General features: G+C 42.3%; 1 pseudogene; it reads right to left on the bottom strand.

The window, feature by feature from the left end:
* Positions 1-351: 351 nt before the first annotated feature.
* On the bottom strand, positions 352-13,450 carry LOC142433587 (KATNB1-like protein 1 pseudogene; annotated as a pseudogene).
* Positions 13,451-13,734: the final 284 nt, after the last annotated feature.

The raw sequence follows: 13,734 nt of genomic DNA, 5'->3' as shown, positions 1-13,734 counted from the left end.
CTCTGACACAGAGACTCCTCTCCAAGTAATAAGTCCTGTACTATTTTTCACATAGTATAAATTATATTATGCAACATGTAGGGATGCATTAAGCTCCAGTAGTGCTTAAACATATAAATCCCTATTGCAACTTCAGCCAACAATCTTCATTAAAGTTGAAGCTGCTGCCTTCAGTGTGAAATAGATTGTTAGGATTTCATTAAGTGGTTTCATTGTGTGACTATTTAGAAGAAAAAACCCGTTTTTTTTATTTCTTCCACAGTTCACAATTCTCAGAACAGACATTTGTCTGGAAAGCTTACATTCCATGGATAATTTCAACAAACAAGCATTTTTTAGTATAGAAACTTCTCAATGCAATTGTAATCAATAAGCATCTACATACATCCTTAGCTATATTACCAGTGCATCCTGGAACCAATGTAAGATAGTTTTCCTGTTCCCAAAATCCACTTAACTCTTGTTTTAAAATATGAATATTTCCATCACTTATAATTTATGTTTTGGTTGATAGTTCTAACCACCACCAGTTTATGACTGCTTGAAAACATTTTAAACCCACTCTTCCATATTTTTAACATTTGCTTTTAAGTAATGACTTTACTAGAAGCAACAGGTCCACACAGCAGCTAAGTGAGATGTACTGTTTTTCTTCTTATCAACTAGTATTGGGCACAGGAAGGCAATCCACCATGGCTCCAAGATCTTCCATTCAGTTGTGAGATTCAAATAATTTAACAACAGGTTAACAACTGATTCACTGACTGTCAACTAATTGTTAACAGTTAAACTAACTGTTAACACTAACTGTTAAAAATTTAGCAACTGGTTAACAACTGGTTCAGTGACTGTTTAGGCATATATACAAAAAATATACTGAAATGTAGTTTATTATTTTGTATAGTTAGCATTTAAGTAAGAACAATAAAAAAGATACTCAAAACTTGACTGTTATAAGAATGAGTTTTAAAATATTTTTTAAACACTAATAAAGATAAATACTTTAATGCAATGTTTTACAAAATAACAATTCAAATATTTAGGATAAACCAAATATCAAATCTTAATTAGAGATAACATCAGCTTGGAATGACAAGCATACCCCGAGATAAACATCTGAACTAAGAGTCTTGATTCTGCCATTTTCTTGCGTGTGACATATTGGAAAAATTCCATCTTCTCAAAAATCTTTTTTCTAAGTTTGAAAATGAAACTAGGTTTTAACCACTTTAAAAAGATTAGATGAGATGGATGTGATATTGAGGTTTTATGTCAACTTCGGTGGGCAAGGATTTTCCCTTGATACAATCTAACATGCTATGGTTAACGCCGTGATGACGGGATCTTCTGGTCCCAGCCTTGATATGATTCGAGTTTTAAAATATTAATGAAAACATAAAAACACCTGACAAAAGTCCTAATAAAGTTGTTAAAGACATGTCCATATTTCTCCTTGATTGACATCCACACTTGCAATAATCTTCACTTTTATCTGAGCATCACTGGCTGTGTCATTTCTCCTGAGCCATCTTGTCACTGTAGGAGTAGGATCCCATTTCTTTAGAGGTAGGACAATTAGACAATAGTCATTGTGTTTGATAGATTAAAAACAGTTAGGCAACTTATATCCTAAGACCCTATTAGGTTCATCTTTGTAAAAATCCCTTTTGGCTTATGTTGATCTTACAGTAATTGCTGTGACATTAGTTTTACCTCTTTGAACACTCTCGGGAATTACATAATTCACTCATAATATCTCTTGGGAATTGCCACTACTGCTTCTGTCCTCACCAAATAAGGTCTAAGTTCATGTGTTAGTCTGGGTTGACTAGAGAAACAAATTCATAGATATTCATATGTGTGTAAGAGCTTTATATATAAGAGCAATTGAATATTGAGAAAACATCACAATCCAGTCAAGATCAAGTCCGTAATTCCATATGGTCAGTAACAATCTATAAATTTCTCTTCAGACTCACAAAACACATGCAATGATGCCAAATGCAGGAAGATCACAGGCCAGTGGGTGGAAAGTCTTGTGGATCCAGTGGCAATAGAACCATCTCAACATTGATATTGGTCTCCAGATGGCTCCTCTGGCTCCATCAGCATAGCTGCATCAGGTTTGTTGTGAGTAATGTCTCACAGGGAGAGAGAGCATCTGGCCTCCAGTGAGCTGTCTATCTCTGTCATGCCTCCAAATGAGGTTCACAAGCTGTGACCTATTTGACAGGCTAGACTCCAGTCCTTCCTCAAGTTGTCAGATTATGTGACTGCCACAGTTCACTTATATTTCTTTTCCTCCAAAAGTTTAAAGCTGCATTCACCCTCAATTTCTGCTGAACACAAACTTGCATTGTTTCATAGTCCTGGGAAACCTCAGATGATGCAATATTTATTTCAATAACATCATGACCCTTTAGGTCAGGGTAGAACTGCCCCTGTGGTTTTCCATGACTGTAAATCTTTTTGGAGTAGAAAGTCTTGCCTTTCTCATACAGATTGGCCGGCAGTTTTGATCTACTGATCTTGCAATTAGCAGCTCAACATGTCACCTACTATGACACCAGGGTCACTAAATATCAGAGGGACTCAAAGACTGTTACTTTGGTTTTATGTTTTATTTCAATATGGGATCGTGCTCTGAGCTTATGAGTGTAAACTTTATATGCTGTAGAAATTAACAAAATTATTCATGCTTGTGTAAGTATAAAATTGCAGTTCTGCACATCAAAATAAGTTGGGTAAAACTGAAATCATTCTATTAAAATGCTCATAAGCTCTTCAAGTACACATGCATAGATGGTAGCAGGGGCCCTGCATAAGATATATGCATATTAATCACATACCATAAGGTCATAATATCAGTATCTAAAGTCCTTAAGTGTGCCTGCTCTTTTTAATACTTTGTTACATATGTACTAATATTTTTGCAGTCAGGCTAATTGTAAAAATACTGAAAATGCTGTAATGCACTTTCGGCGTAGCAGTGTGAACAGCCCTAAAATCAGACAGAGTGCCTTGTAAGGAGGTTCTTAGCAACTGTGCCTAGACTGGAGTGTAACAGATTGCCTCTAGAGCTCCTTATGGCTGCACTTGAAATTCAGCTGCAATTTTTAAATATTGTTTGCTCTTTCTTAGATTGAGGTCTTTCATTGCCTTGTATGATCATTGTCCCCGAGTGCCTTCCCTCGCCCTGTTCTTTGACCTTGTTTCTTACCCTTTCTGTGGAGGAATCCAGGGTGTAGGAGGACAGTAACTGGAATGACAAGGACCTGGGGACAAAAGGGAGAGGGAGGGAGAACTGAGCTGTCAACACCAATGGGTACAAGCAGTAATGAAGTATTCCAAAATTGATAGTGTTGATGGTTGCACAAGTCTTCATTTATTTATATATATATATTTGGGAATTAGTAAATATATCATATCATTTTGTAGTTCAATCACATCAAGCACTATTGTATAATTGCTAGCACAATTAGTTTCCAAACATTCTTTTCCTTTCTGGACTGCTTGACATTGCCTCCCCTTCCCCCCCCCCACCCCCAACCACCTCCACTGTGTTATGTCCATGTCCCCTACCCCCGACACCCTTATTCTACTTATTGTTCCTATAGGTTCATCAATCCTGGGTTTCATATGCTGAAAACCAGAAAATCATATAGCACAACTTCAAGAAGGTGACCCCCAATGACATAACACAGCCGAGATAAACCCTAATATGGGAAAGTAAATGTTTTGAGAATGATGAGGACAATGAATGTACAAATGTGATTTATACAATTGACGTATGCATGGATTGTGATGAGTTGTATTAGCCCCCAATAAAATGATTTTAAAAACCCTAATATGTGTAAACAAAAAAGGGAACAAAACAAAAATACAGAAAATGTTGAAAATCACACCAGGTCCAGCATGCAACAGAGGGGAAATCAAGTGACAATGTCTTAATTGTTCGTCAGGTTTATCCCTTTGATCTTCTATACTCACCCCTCCAATGCTTTGTTTAGTAACCAATTTCCTCCCACCCCTCAATTACAGATAGAGGGAGTTCACCAGAGGCCTATTGCCTATGAAGTTCTGAAAAAAGTATCTTGAGGTCCCATTGTCATCCATAGCCTTCTGCAATCCAGTTTCTCACAATTCAGGCTATGATTGATTCAGGCTTATTCAATTTTGGATTATATGATTATATAATCCAGTCTTTCAGGGATGGATGATGGTGTGCTTTCATGTGGATGGATAATTGTTTGAAAACAAGCCTTTAAGATCTAAGAAGCTACTTAATATTAAACTAAGGAATTATATGATGCATTAATTATAGCACAATAAAACTAAATATATATAGTTTGAAAACCAATGCTACTCAAACCTTACATTTCTCTAGTATTTCATAATTTCCAAATACTACATTTATATTGATGCTAAACCAAACCAAATTCAGTACAACTGAGTCAATGCTTACTGGTAGCACCCAGTCATGGAAATTTCAAGGAAATATGAAATTTAAAAGATAACTGCCATAGTCAATGATGCCTCCGTGTGTACATGGCTATCTCCTGAGGATTCTGGGAACTCCTGTATTCCTCTCTGGAGGTGGGAGACACGTGTTGCTTAGTCTTTCTACTGACAAGCCATATGGAACTAAGCTGACAGAACCAGAGCCCTGGAGCTGGAGGAGCCACATGGAGACCCACACCAGCTCTGAGATACTTCCACCACCACTGGATCCACAAAACTTTCCCACCCATTGGCCTGTGCTTTTCCATTTCATGTGTAGTGTGAATCTAGAGAGGAATTTATGGACTGGTTTTGGACATATGGGCCAATATTGGACTTATGAACTTGATTGGAACTGAGCTGGGGTGTTTTCTTAATATACAATTACTCTTTTGTATAAAGCTCTTTCTTATATACATATGAATGTCTCCCTAGATTTGTTTCACTAGCGTACCCAGACTAGCACAACAGCAGAATTTTTCCATGACCTTTTAGTATAGCTTGTATTAAGTTAGTTTCTCGAGCTGAAAACTTTCCTTTCAGTTTAGCTTTTCATCTTGAGTCCCTAAGCTCCCTTTATCAATAAAGCAATGTATTTTCTGTTTTCTACTCTCTCCTGTTTGCTTCCTTTTTCTACCCAGTCTCTCATGTACACTTATTGTTCATTGCTCTGGCAAGCCAATATGAAGCCTGGTGGTGCACTGGTTATGCAATGGGCTGATAAACAAAAGATCGGTAGTTTGAAATCACCAGCTGCGGTGCAATAGAAAGACTAGATTTTCTACTCCCCTAAATGTTTAGTTTCAGAAACCCACAGGGGTTGTTCCACTCTGCCTTCTCGGGTCACTCTGGGGTGAAATAATCTGGATGGCAGTGAGGTTTATATTTTCCCCAGCATTCCACTAAGTCTTTTCCATTCCATTAAAATGGTTTTGTTTTTGTTTGTTTTTTCTATTTTTAAAAAGATAGACTTTATTGATTTTGCCAAGTCTATTAAATATTTTATCATCAGTTATAAATTAACAATCTGAAGGTAGAACACCTATGATTAAAGGAAAATATTTATGTGAGTCCTTTTCTAGAGTTATGGGTATCAAGAAACATAGGGCTAATGCACAATGTAGAAAGAATCCATTTTTTAGTTAAGTATATTTTGGGGAAGAGTTGGGAAGAAAAAAGAAAATAGTAGCTGGAATATCAAGGAAATATTAGGATAATTACTGAAAAGTTAATTATTTCAAAGCAAATAACAGATTATTATCATTCAGCTCCACGAAAGCAGCACTGTGGCCCAGGAAATTTACATAAGCGCTAAACATGTCATTTTAAAAGAAGCTGTTGTGGTTATCATTTTGTTGTTGTTCGGTGCAATGTGATCATTGATCTGGGAGAAAGTCTTCTGGTCTTTGGTCTTATTTCTGGAACACTGTGCTGCACCTGGAAGCACCTGGGGGGATAGTGTTTATGGATTGGCTTGATAACCCTCAGTCAGGAAAAAGATAGGGCTTTCCACTCCAGTACAGTGCTATGGTCTCAGAAACACATAGGAGAAGTTGTACCCTGTTTATAGGATCACTATGAGTTGGCACCGACTCTCTGACAGTGATTTTTTTTTGGAGGGGGGGCTTCTCTGTATCTGCAACTAATGAATGGGAGTTTTTCAGATAGAGCAGTGAGCCTTCCACAGGTGAATGAAGCCAGAGGGCCAAAGAGGTTTCCTGTTGGCAAATGGTGGTCACAATATCCTCTCTGAGGCATAGCAGTTCCAGAAAGTAAAATTTTCTTGCTTGAACATTTCTTCCATATAATTATTCCCAATTCATATCATGTTGTAATGGTAGAGATGACTATTGTAATTTTTAAAAAAGATCCTTACAGATCCCAACTGGCTTTCATATTTTCTTTACATGACGGTTGCAAGGGCAGCTTAGAACTTGGCCAAGAATAGGTCAATCAACATGGTGCTGTGTTCACCTGCCAGGATTGGCCTAGACCAGTCATCCTCAAATGGTGGGTCACAACCCCTTTGGAGGTAGAACGACCCTTTCACAGGGGTCGCCCGATTCATAACTGTAGCAAAATGACAGTTATTAATTAGCACCAAAAATTATTTTGTGCTTGGAGGGGCGGTTACCACAACATGAGGAACTGTATTAAAGGGTTACAGCATTAGGAAGGTTGTGAACCACTGGCCTAGACCATGATATTAAAGTATGCATACCGACATGTGCCATAAAACAATGGAAAAGGGACACAGACATGATGTGATAAGATATATGGTTAATAGAGACAAAATGAACCATTTGGAAGCATTGAAAGTGGCAAACTTATATAAGTAGGAAATGCTGCTGAAAAACATCATTCTAATTTCTATAGTGATAACTTTTTAAGCTTTATTTTTAATAAAACAATTTTATTGGGAGCTAATACAGGCATCATATCATTCCATAGTTCAGTCAATCACATAAAGCCCTATTGTTGAACATTGCTACCACAGGAAAGCATTCTCTTCCTTCTAGGACTCCTCATACAAGCTTCCATTTGCCACCCCCCTCCCCAATATAATTAGTTTTTTTTAATTTAAGATCATTTGATTGGGGGCTCTTGAAGCTTTTATAACAATCCATACATCAATTGTATCAAACATATTAGTACATATTTTTCCATTATCATTTTCTAAATATTTGCTTTCTCTTTGAGCCCTTGGTAACCACTCCTCTTTTTCCCCCTTCCCCCACCTCCCACCCTTGTGAATCCTTGAGAAATTGTAATTATTTTCATATTTTATACCAACCACTGTCTCCCTACACCCACATTTCTGTTGTTATCCACCTGGGGGCGGGGGAGATGCGTCAATCATTGTGATCTGGTCCTCCTTCCTTCATTTCTCCCAACACATTCTCCCTACCCTCCTGGTATTGCTATTCCCATTTCTGTTCCTAAGGAGTTTATCTGACCTTGATTCCATGTATCTTATCTGTTCCAATGTACATGCTCTGGTATAGTCAGAACTGAAAGGTGGGACTGGGGTCATGACAGTGGGGGTGAGGAAACCTCAAAGAACCAGAGGAATATTGTGTGTTTTACCGGTGCTATACTGTACCCTGGTTGACTAATCCCTTCCTTGCGGTCCTTCTGTGAGGGGATGTCCTATTGTCTACAGAGGAGTTTTGGGTCTCTGCTCCAACCGCCCTTGTTCTCAACAATATGTATTTTTGATTTGGGTCTTCTGATGCCTTTTACCTTATCCCTTCCACACCTCGTGATCACACAGGCTGGTGTGGTTCTTCCACGTGGGCTTGTTGCTTCCCTGCTACATGGCCACTTTTTAAACTTCAAGTCTTTAAGACCACACTATGCATTATCTTTTAATAGCCAGGCACAATCAGCTGCCTTCATTATATTTGCTAACGCACCCATTTTGTCTACAGCAATCATGCCAGGAGGGTGAGCATCGCAGAATTCCAGGTTATTAGAACAAAGTGTTTTTGCGTTGAGGGAGGACTTGAGTAGAGACTCAATGTTTGTCCACTTCCTTAATGTCTTGCCATATAAATATATGTACTAGGCCAACATCTCTTTTATTAATTAATATATTTATATATGTACCCAACGATGTTTATACCTCTATCCATAGCTTTGTCTCCTAGACCTTTCTTGTGTTTCAGTTTACCTTCCTCCAACCCCCCCATCACACTTGCCCCTTTTCTGCCTCTTAGTAATTCCTCTCAGCTAGTTTGTTGTTGCTCCAGCACCACCAGGATCTCTAGATCCTCCTAGTTGTTGATTTTAATTCCCTAGTTGTTCCCCTGAGTATGGCATTCTTTGTTCACCCCTCCCTTCCCCTGCCTCCTCCTCCCAGTCTCATTGCTTCTGCTCTGGCTTGCTTCCCTTGCCTATCTTATATAGGTGGTTCAGAGCAACAATAATGGTGACAAAATAAAAGATCAAAGAAAAAGAGAGAACAAGAAAAAAAAAAAAGGACATATAATTCCGGATCTGTCCGCTGACCTTGATGACTATATCCCCAGTAGTCCTGAGGGGTACAAGGAACTGTCGCTCCTAGCCTGAAGTCTATTTTGGGGGCTCCTTAGGGGCTTTGTGGCTTGGCTTTGCCCTCATTGCTGATCTTTTATGCTCCTGAGTTGGTTCACCCCACCATGGGTGGGTCAGACCGGACTCACTACTTCCCGTGTGTCCTCAGTATTGTCCTCTGTCACAGCATACTCCAGCGAAGGGACATGTCTCAAGCTGTTGTCAGCCCTACAGTCCTCTTTGTGTCTTAGCAGCTCCTAGCAGGGACGTTGCCCTCAGGGCTTGGTGTGCCAGTGTGGGACCTAGTCCCTCACTCTCTTTCCTTCCTGGTTTGCTTCCGTGTGGCCACGGCAAGCCGGCTCCTCTCCCCAACCTATAGGGTTAGTGTTGTCCTCTGTAGCACAGACTTGTAAGGAGTGGGTCAGTTTGGCTCTGATTCGGGCCGGCCCTGTAGACCTCTCTGTTCAGGAGTTGTTCCGTGTGGTTACTTTGCCCTCAAGGTTTAAAGTGCCATGGCAGGGCCTGCACTCCAACTCCCATTTCTCTGCAGACATAAATCCTCCCCTCCCTCTGCGTGTATTAGTGCCCTGCTCACCCCACTGCCAGCTTCTCCCCCGACTTTTTTCCATCTTTTCTAATGCCCCCCCCTCAAACCCCTTTCCCCTTCTTTGTGTGGGGATATTTACATCCTTGGGTTTGGGCTATCCTCCACCTGATTGCCTGTACCTCAACCTATGTAGTGTGAGATGGTGTCTTTTCTTCTATATTACCTGTGCTGATTCTATTTACCTCAGTGGACTCATGTACTTGTCCTTTTGTGATTGGCTAATTTTACTTAGCGTAATTTCCTCCAAGTCTTCCCATGAGACGATGTGCTTCATGTGATCGTCAGTGCTTTATAGTGATGTGTAGTAGTACTCCATTGTGTGCATGTGCCAGGGTTTTCTTATCCACTCGTCTCTCAATGGAAATTTAGGTTGTTTCCAAGTCTGTGCAGTTGTGAATTGTGCCTCAATAAACATTGGAGCACAGACAATTGCTCATGGTCTATTTATACCTCTTCTGTATATATGCCCAACAGAGAGATTGCTGGGTGGTAAGGTAACTCAAATGCTATTTGCTTTACATATTGCCAGATGACTTTCCACAGGGGCTGTACATATCGACCCAACCAGCAGCAGTGGAAGAAAGGCCTTTTCTTGCCACATCCTCTCCAACATAGGCTGCTCTCTGCATTTCTGATTTGAGCTATACTCAAAGGCATTAGGTGGTATCCCATAGTTGTTTTGATTTTTATTTCTCTGATGGCTAATTATCAGGAACATTTTCTCATATATTTATTGGCAATTTGGGTCTCCTCCCTAGTGAAATTTCTGTTCTGGTCTCTTGCCCACTTTCTCAGGGGGTTAATTGTTTTCTTCTTTTTTGCAGGCTAGGAGGGTATTAAAGATTTTAGTAATAAGCCCTTTGTCTCTGGTGTCACTGCGAAAATCCTTCGCCAGTCTCTGTGTTACTCTCATGGTGAAGTCTTTAGATGCTCACAGGTGTTTTATCTTTAGTACATGCTACTTGTTCATGCAGCTTCACGTGTGTGTGTGTGTGTGTGTGTGTGTGTGTGTGTGCATTCTTCCCTATTGCAGTTAGCCTGGGTATTCCCTGGGCCAAGGTTCTTAGGTTTCTCTCGATTCTTTCATTGATATTCCTCATAGTTTGGGGTTTTACTTCTCAGTCAGTGATCCACCTTGAGTTTGTTCTTGTGCATGGGGTGAGGTAAGGTTCTTGTTACATTTTTCTACAAGTTTTCTTTGTTTGCGGCATCACGTTTTAAAGAAGGCATCGTTCTCTCACTCGAAGCTTCTTGGGCCCTTGCCAACAATCTGTTGTCTATATGCTGAGGGTTTTATTTCTGGGATATCTGTTCTTTTCCATTGATCTGAGTCTCTGTCATTATTCCTATACCACACTGTTTTGACCACTGTGGCTGTACAGGAGGTGTTAAAGTCAGGTAAAGTGAACCTTCCAACTTTGGCCTTCTTGAGGAGTTCTCTACTAATTCTGGGTTTCTTCTCTGACTATATGAAATTGGTGGTCAATTTTTCCAATTCTTTGAAGAAGGTTGTTGGTATTTGAATCGGCATAGTGTTAAACTTATATAGTGCCATGGGTAATATTGACATCTTTACTATAATAAGTCTTTAGATCCACAAGCCTAGTATAGTCTTCCATTTGTGGAGGTTGCTTTTTGTTTCCTGTAGTAAGGTTCTGTAATTTTCCTTGTATAAATCTTTTTTGTTGTTGTTCAGTATATCCCTAGATATTTCAATTTGTTCTTGGCTATTGTGAAGGGTACTGCCTTATTGATCTCCTATTCTGTGGTCTTGTCCAGTGTACATAGAAAACCAATAGTCTTCTGTTTGTTGATCTTGAATCTTGCCACTCTTCCATATTCCTGTATTGCTGCCAGAACTCCCATTGTGGAGTTTTGGGGTTTTCAATGTGTAGAATCATATCATCTGCAAAGAGCAATACTTTCACTTCCTCCTCTCACAGGCAGTTACCTTTAATGTTGTTCTGCCGCCATTTGTTGTTAGCTAAAACCTCCAATGTGATGTTGAATAAAAGTGGGGGTAAGTGGCATCCTTGTCTGATCCCCTTTTTCATTGGGATTGTATTTGTCTTTTTCCAAGTTGACCATGGCATTGGCTATTGGCTTTCGTAAATAGCTTCTATTAACTTGAGGGATTTTCCTTCCATTCCTCTCTTCTTACGTTTCTTTATTAGGACCTCCTAAAGCCATTGTCTCCTCCCCCCAGCCACTGACCTGCCATGACTAGGCCACCAGGGCTGCTCCCCAGTGATAGATCTCTGGCCCAGCTCCTGTTGCAGAGGTGCAGGACCACAGGCCCTACCCTGCTTCAAGCACACGGGCTCCAGGATAGAGCCCACTGCTGCCAATCTCATGGAACCCTGATGTCACAGTGGCTCCCTGAGATGCTAGCCCCAAAGAGCTGCTACCCCAAGCATACCAGTTGGAAACCATCAGCTACTTCTTGGGAGAAAGATGAGGCTTTCTGCTCCTGTAAATCTAAGAAACCCACAGGGACATTTCTCCTCTGCCCTAACGGGTAGCTCAGAATGACTGGATCCCCAGGAGAGGTGTTGCTCTTCTTACTTCTTGCTGTGACATGGATACAGCCAGGTGGAGGCATGCAACAGGGGAGTGAGTACTTGGCTGGAGCCTGGGTGACCCAAACCTTCTAAATGTGGCTACTAATGGAAAAGCCTGATGTGGGAATCCAGCCACTGCTCTCAGGACAAAAAATTAAAAAGGGTAGCAGCTCCTGCCAGGAAGGTTTTCAACCTTGGAATTCCTTGGAAGTGTGGTGGGTATGCCCTGTCTATAGTCACTATGATTCTTAACAGATTAGAAGTAGGGCCTGGGCATGTGGAATGGGCTGGTGGGATCACAGTGTGTGCAGACGGAACAAGGGCTCCAATGCAGCGTAGCTGACCACTGCCGATAGTGCCCTGACCTGGAGAAAGAGGGGGCAGGATCCTGCCCACCAAGTGAGGGATCTCTCAGTGTGCCCGGGACCTTCTCAGCACACAGTACACCTTGCACATCAGCAGATGTACCCCACCTCATGCCACAGAGCTTAGAGCAGGCCTCTCCTCTGGAAGGTGGTTACTAAGGGATGTGACTTTCTTGTTCAGTTAGATTTGCTACCAAAGTCAGTCCTTAGGCCCCGTTTGGCTCAGAGCAGAAATGCACTCCATTAGTCCTTGGTGGATGTGGCTTCTCTGAAATCTATCACCAGGCCTTCCTTCCTTCTGTAGTACATCACTCACTCACTGCCATCGAGTCCATGCTGACTTATTGGGACCCTCGGTTGATCTCACCACCCAATCTTGCAGTCAGCAGCCCAGCATGTAACCATGTATCCTACCCAGGGCCAGGGGTATGGTACAGTGAGACTTGCAAAAGCCCCAACCTAAGAAAAATCAAAACCTTACCCAGAGAAGGGAAACGCGGAGGCAATCACCGCTCAGGAGCTCAGTGTTCGGGGACCTCCTGCCCTATCCCATGGGTTCACTTGGAGTCAAACCCCACTGGCAGGCAGCAGTGGGCTGTATGAGAAGGGGGTGATGGGGCAAGCACATGTGATAGGACTGGGCTCCCCCTGACAGTTGAGCTGACCTGTGAGGTGGTTCCTGTGGGGAGGAAAGAGGGAGCCAGGTCATGCTACCAGTGCAGTGGCTGGGCAGGACGACCTCTGAGTGGGCACCCGGAGGTCTGGGAGCTCTTGGTGGCTGAGAGGCCTTTGGCCAGTTGCCCTGTGGGCCCTAGAGGAGGTCCAAGGTGAGGGCTCCAGGCCCTAAAGACGGAGGCCCTGTAATTTGCAGGCTGTGCCCCGCTCAGGGCTCAGGGCCTCTGGGAGGCTAGTGTGTGGGGCGGCACCTCTTGGTGTGCAGGCTCAGGGCTGTAGGCCCTGCCAAAATATGTGTGCCCCCGTGGGTGGGGCCAGGGCATGAGGCCTGCCAAGCTGCCCCCTTCTCCACCACCGCCCCCTCCCCTCCCACTCCTCTCTTCAGGTTCTCTCTCCTTCTTCAGTTTTTGAAATACTGAAACTATCATGCTTCCTTGTAGTGGTAAGGCAGTATCTGGGGGTGGAAGGCGACTTCATGGCACCAAATAATCTCCCCCTGTGTCTGCTGTCCGCTCGGGAGCGTCAGCTACCTGGGTGCCAGGCCGAGTGTGGCTCCGCAAGGGGACCAGATGACAGACTTGGAGTACCTGACACTCAGTGTTCTTGGATGCATTCGCCGCACCAACACCAGCCTTGTGGTCACTTCCTACCCACGGCCACCACAGCCGGCAGAGGATAGCTGCCCGCAGGATTCCTGAGGCCGTCATCTATATGGGAGACGCCTGGAGGTGCAGGGGGCCGAGCGTTTTGTGGTGACCCGCCGTCTTGACAGTCCAAACGCACCTGTCCAACAATTGAAGTTTAATTCTTTTAACCCAGGTAATTCTTTTAACCCAGGTGTCCTGAGTGCACAGCAGACGCAGGGGGCATTGTTTGGTACCATGAACTCGCATTCCACCCACCATGGAGATTCCGTACTCTGTGGCGAAGGGTGAATCACAGTGGAGAGCGGTTTAGAAACAGCCCTGTAATTAATCCCTCCAAGGTGAAA

Source organism: Tenrec ecaudatus, chromosome X, assembly GCF_050624435.1.
Source record: "Tenrec ecaudatus isolate mTenEca1 chromosome X, mTenEca1.hap1, whole genome shotgun sequence".
NCBI classification, from domain to species: Eukaryota; Metazoa; Chordata; class Mammalia; order Afrosoricida; family Tenrecidae; genus Tenrec; species Tenrec ecaudatus.
Note: the sequence above shows the minus strand (reverse complement) of the source record. Positions and strands in the feature narration are given on the sequence as shown.